Here is a 6,389-nt window from a genome sequence, read left to right as displayed (position 1 = left end):
GAGGACTCCTTTCCAATCCCACCATATACACAACATCACCTTCTTTGGATGAAGACTGGTCTTTGTGTGGTTGGTGGTGGTTCATTTTGCTTGCCCCATGATCGCTTTCGTTCCACATGATTGTACAGTATCCACTTTTCATCCCCCATCACAATTTGTTTTAAAAATGGAACAGTTTCATTATGTTTCAGTAGAAAATCGCAGGTGGAAATATGGTCAAGAAGGTTTTCTTTCGCTTAACTTACGTGGAACCCAAACATCAAAGCGATTAACATAATGAAGCGTGTGAAAATGATTTTCAACGCTTAGTTTGGATATTTTGAGTATGTTGGCCATCTCCCGCGTGGTATAACATTGATTGTTCTCAACTAATGTCTCAGTTTGATCGCTATCAACTTCAACTGGTCTACCTGACCATGGAGCATTGTCCAGCGAGAAATCTCCAGCACGAAACTTTGCAAACCACTTTTGACACATTTGATCAGTCACAGCACCTTCTCCATACACAGCACAAATCTTTTTTGTGTGTTTCAGTTGTGTTTTTACCTTTCTTGAGATAATAAAGCATAATAAGCTGAAAATGTTGTTTTTTTCTTCCTTCTTCAATATTAAAATGGCTACACAAAAATTCACCAATTTTAATGGTTTTTTTTTTTAATGCACCCTGATATGACAGCTTTCACAATACAATCTAACAAAATTGTTTCGAATGAAGTTAAAGACAACTAAGTGCTACTAGAGCCATCTTACGGAAAAAACCGAATGAACCTTTTGGCCAGCCCAATATTTACAGTTACTTCACAGCGTTTATCTTCTCTGTGTTGACTGAAAATGCAATTTTTTAAGAGAAGGGAGCTAAGCCTAAGATGGCTGAGAATCCAGGCCTTGGGGTCAATAATGAGGGTTAAAACATTCAGTAGAATAGTAGGACTAGGGCCCTTAGTTACAACTGAGGACAAAATGACCACCATATAGGAAGAAAAAAGATACTTCCCATCAGGTAACTAAATCTCCCAGTGAAAGATTGTAGCAGAAGATGTCATATTTGAAGAAGTTATCCAGAAGACTAATTCCTTTTTCCATGGTAAGACCAATTTCTTTTATTTTTTTCTTCAGTTGATTTTAAGGTTTTTTGCTCTAAGGTGTCTAGCTTGAAAATAGTGCTCTGAAAGGTTTTAGATGACACGTTATACTTGATTGACACTTTCCTCAAAATTACCTATTAATCCATGTAACTACTGGTCTCAAATTTATTAGTACAAATTGGCTCCAAACGCAGAGCCATTAAGGCCAGGGACCATGTTTTAAGCATTGCTGTATTGCTACTACTGAAAATAGTGGATGGCACATCTCAGGGTCTAAGGCACCATGTATCAAATGGTAGTAACCCAGAGTCCATTCACTTTTTTTCTTTAATTTATTGACGCATAATTGATTTATAATGTGTTAATTTCTGCTGTACAGCAAGGTGATTCAGTTATACATACATATACATTCTTTTTCATATTCATTTTTAAATTTTTTGAAAATTTATTTATTTTATTTATTTATTTTTGGCTGCATTGGGTCTTCGTTGCTGCGTGCGGGCTTTCTCTAGTTGTAGCGAGCGGGGGCTTATTGCGATGTGCGGGCATGGGCTTATTGCAGTGGCTTGTCTTGTTGCGGAGCAGGGGCTCTAGGCACGCAGGCTTCAGTAGTTGTGGCACGTGGGCTCAGTAGTTGTGGCTCTCGGGCTCTATAGCACGGGCTCAGTAGTTGTGGTGCCCGGGCTTAGTTGCTCTGCAGCATGTGGGATCTTCCCGGACCAGGGCTTGAACCCGTGTCCCCTGCATTGGCAGGCGGATTCTTAACCACTGCACCACCAGGGAAGTCCCTTCTTTTTCATATTCTTTTCCATTATGTTTTATAAGAGGATACTGAAGATAGTTCCTTGTGCTATACAGTAGGATCTTGTTGTTTATCCATCCTATATATAATAGTTTGCATCTGCTAGTCCCAAACTCCCAATCCTTCCCTCCCCCACCCCCATCCCTCTTGGGAACCAGAAGTCTGTTCTCTATGTCTGTGAGTCTGTTTTTGTTTCATAGACAAGTTCATTTGTGTCATATTTTAGATTCCATATATAAGTAATATTATATGGTATTTGTCTTTCTCTTTCTGACCTACTTCACTTAATATAATAATCTCTAGATCCATCCATGTTGCTGCAAACGGCATTATTTCATTCTTTTTTATGGCTGAGTCCCTTCACTTTTGTTCCTTCTTTTTCATCTAGGAACTTTTCTATCTTCTTATATTCTATGTTATTCTTAGAGTCCCCAAAGTGTCACATATGCTCAAGGATATCCTCTGTGCTAAACTGGAGCATTCTCTTTGCGTTTTTGTTAGGTGTTATCACCTCCGTTGTATACTACCATATTTTGTCACCTAGATTCTGACAGACATCATGTCCATCACTTGTTAAAGAACAGAATCTCCCATTAGGCACCTTATCACTACCAGATATTGCCAACACTAAAAGAATCCAACCTAGAAATAGCAAAGCAGACAAAGACTTACATAAATTAAAACTTTCATCTTATTAACCAGGTGGCCCCATTGTTTAGATCTTTCCCTCCCTATAATAACCCATAATCCTTAATAAATAGTGGGTTATCAAGAATGACAGGAAGATTAATCATCTAGCCATTTCCACAACATAAAGATGATAGATTTTGACATTTCCTAATGATCTTATCTTCTTGTGGAAGTTCAGTTTCTTATAACATATAGCACTTGCTAATTAAATTGGTTTAGGGAATATCTTCTGACAGTTTAGAAAGAAGGTTGAAAATCAGATCAGCATTTTCAAAACTGGTGTTGATTTGATACATGATAATAGCTGCTAGAACTTCATTTGATAGAAGGTAATTAGTTGTCATTTAAAAAAATACTCTTCGGTGAAATATGTTTGTGAAACACTGTATTATTATATATCTCCCTCCTGAATATTCAAAGTGAACATAAATAAAACAGTGGTTCTAAGATTTCCTACACCAGAAACATCTATTGACTTTTTTTTAAAAAAAACATTCTATTAATTAATTAATTTATTTATTTTTGGCTGTGTTGGGTCTTTGTTTACTGTGCGAGGGCTTTCTCTAGTTGCAGCAAGTGGGGGCCACTCTTCATCGCAGTGCGCGGGCCTCTCACTATTGCGGCCTCTCTTGTTGCGGAGCACAGGCTCCAGACGCGCAGGCTCAGTAGTTGTGGCTCACGGGCCTAGTTGCTCCGCGGCATGTGGGATCTTCCCAGACCAGGGCTCGAACCCGTGTCCCCTGCATTGGCAGGCAGATTCTCAACCACTGCGCCACCAGGGAAGCCCCCATCTATTGACTTTTAACACAGCATTTTAAAAACTTATTTGAGTACGGAAAATACTTTTGAATCATTGTTTCATGGAATGGGTATTAGCAAATTTTGGCTTAAAATGATGATGAATATGCTCAACAATGGCTAATATTAATAAAAAACATGAAATCAAAATTATACAATTTCTACATATAACCCAGGGAAAGGTAAAGATTCACATTATAATTTTCTAAAGTTTACAAATATAACAAAAGGGCTCTCTCCATAAATGTGAAGAATTGGGAAGAACTATGTATGTCTTGTAGAAGAAAACAGCATAAAGAGAAAAGTCAAGGTACATTTAATACAGATCTTTGCCCCTATTGGTTGTTTAAAAACACACATTTCATCTGAATACTCTTTTCTAGAGATCAGTACAACATACCAAAAATAAGGAGGTAAATCGACTCTCTTAGCATTTACAAGAGGATAAGGAGAATATATAGAATTTTATTAGATTTTTTTTTAATCAATACTGAAGATGGATTGAAAAGTATGAACAAAGACTAAAGGCCAAGAAAGAACAGAAATTATTTGGATTTTGTCAAAAGAGTGGGACAGAAAATGGAATCAGTAGTAGAAACCTGGAGAGTTAGTGAAACTCAGATCATGTAAAGTCTTGTTTACCATCCAGAGGTATTTGTTCTTTATTGTCAAGGCCTGGGAAGAAACTCAGGGGGTTAATAGAAGGGCATGATCATATTGATTTGTAGAAGGATCACACTGAATGCATCAGACTTTAGTGCACAAAGGTAACCACTGAGACAGGAATTGTGGTTTGAGTGATGCTGAGGTATGGTTAAAGTGAGCAGTTGTGGGGACTGAGGAATAGGGGAACAGTCAGATTTGAGTTAGTGACTGGATGGATGATAGTACTATTGATGAAGGTAGAGTTAAGATGTGGAACAAATATAAGGTGAGGGGGGAATATGATATCCAGTAAGGTCAGGTTCAACTTTTAGTATCTTGTAAAAAATACAGATATGACCTGCCATCAGATATATGTGAGTATCTTGAAAGCAAGGTGAGAAATATAGGGTGCAGATACAATATTAAGAATAGCTAATGCAGAAGCAGCATGTGTCTGCACAGATAAAAAGCTAGCAGAGACAGATGGTCATATTGAGAAGGAACCATCATAGAGAGGAGAACCAGAGCATAAAGATATCAAGAATAGAGGAATATTCTAGAAGGTGTATTGTGAAGCAACCTCAACAAAGGGATCAAGTACAGTCAGTTCAGCAAAGGTTAGTTGAATTTGGCAATTAGAAACTCATTGCTACTTTGTATAAAGTATTCTGATATTGAAGTAAAGAAAAATTAAGTTGCAGGCCACGCTGAGCCGGCTCAGGGCTTTCCAAACACCAGGTCCCCTTATGTTCCTCTGCTGGGTCAGCTATGATAGCTATGAAGACCCTGAGCCCCAAGGCTGAGGTGGCCTGAGCCCAAGTGGCATTGGTGATCAACATCAGTGCAGTCTGGGGGCGCAGGACGTGCTGAGGACCCACTTGAGGCCTAAGGGCACCATGAAGATGCTTGTTTCTGATATTGGAGACATCGAGCTCACTAAAGATGGAAATGTGCAGCTTCATAAAATGCAAATTCAACACCCAAGAGCCTCCTTAATAGCCAAAGTAGCAACAGCTCAGGATGACAAAACTGTCAGTGGTACCACTTCCAATGTCCTAATCATTGGGGAGCTCCAGAAGCAGGCAGATCTCTACATTTCTGAAGGTCTTTAGCCCAGAATGATTACAGAAGGATTTGGAGCTGCAGAGGAAAAGACACTTCAGTTTTTGGAACAAGTCAAAGTAAGCAAAGAGATGGACCAGGAAACACTTATAGATGTGGCCAGAACATCTCTACATACTAAAGTTCATGCTGAACTTGCTGATGTCTTAACAGAGGCTGTAGTGGACTCCATTTTGGCCATTAAAAAACAAGATGAACCTATTGACCTCTTCATGGTTGAGATCATGGAGATGAAACATAAATCTGAAACCGATACCAGCTTAATCAGAGGTCTTGTTTTGGACCATGGGGCACGGCATCCTGATATAAAAAAGAGAGTAGAAGATGCATACGTGGGATAATTATTGTGTGAAGAAACAGCTTTTTCACTCCTGCACTGTGATTGCCTCCAACATTCTACTAGTTGATGAGATCATGAGAGCTGGAATGAAGTCTCTAAAAGGCTGAATTGAAGTTTCCCTTGTATCATGAAGACTCCACAGAGTGATCTAAGAATATAGCTACGGAATTTTTATCCAAGCTTCAGATGATTTTCAAAGGATTTTCTTTTCTTTTCCCATATAAAAAAAGGAGATAACACTGGCACTTATTCAGATTCTGAAGTTCTGAAATTATAATTACAGTATTTTTTAAATTGCACTTCAGTGTACACATATACAGAGGCCATACAGGACATTTTGCTTTAGCTTCAGTGATATAAAAATACATGTTAGGTAAGCATATGTTATCTACCTTGTTATTAAATACTCCTTGAAAAACAAAAACAGAAACAAAAAAAAGAAAAATTAAGTTTCAATAAATTTAGCTATTGACCTTCCAGATTAAGTACTTTTTATAGAATTTTTTTTTTTTTGATGAGCTTTCTATAGAATTAACTGAAATTTAGTTTCTAGGGTTACAAAGTCTTCTGATATAGGAAAGTTTAGAAGATAAATTTTTCATTTATCTCTTTGTTATTTTGGTGAACAAAACTGGAACTGTTAGGCAAAATTAGAAATGTTAATTTAGAAGAAAATTACCATAGAAAACTTCTTGTTCAGCCTTTTATTTACAGATTAGGAAACTGATAGATGGTGATGTGGTGGAAATGGAAAACACACCTAACTTAAGTTGTCTTAATTAAATAACCCTTCTTAAGTAATAATTTAATATAGTTTGAGACAGGCTATAATCTAGTATTAAAATGTATAAGAAATACGTGTTTTTAGTTCTGCTCACTGACACAGAGATTTGCCTCAACTCTGTAA

At 37.5% G+C, this 6,389-nt stretch overlaps 1 pseudogene; it reads left to right on the top strand.

Annotated features, from left to right (window-relative positions):
• The first annotated feature begins 4,788 nt into the window (after positions 1-4,788).
• Positions 4,789-5,483, top strand: LOC137751872 (T-complex protein 1 subunit zeta pseudogene; annotated as a pseudogene).
• The last annotated feature ends 906 nt before the right edge of the window (positions 5,484-6,389 follow it).

The sequence above is a fragment of the Eschrichtius robustus genome, chromosome 18, assembly GCF_028021215.1.
Source record: "Eschrichtius robustus isolate mEscRob2 chromosome 18, mEscRob2.pri, whole genome shotgun sequence".
In the NCBI taxonomy this organism is placed as follows: Eukaryota; Metazoa; Chordata; class Mammalia; order Artiodactyla; family Eschrichtiidae; genus Eschrichtius; species Eschrichtius robustus.
Note: the sequence above shows the minus strand (reverse complement) of the source record. Positions and strands in the feature narration are given on the sequence as shown.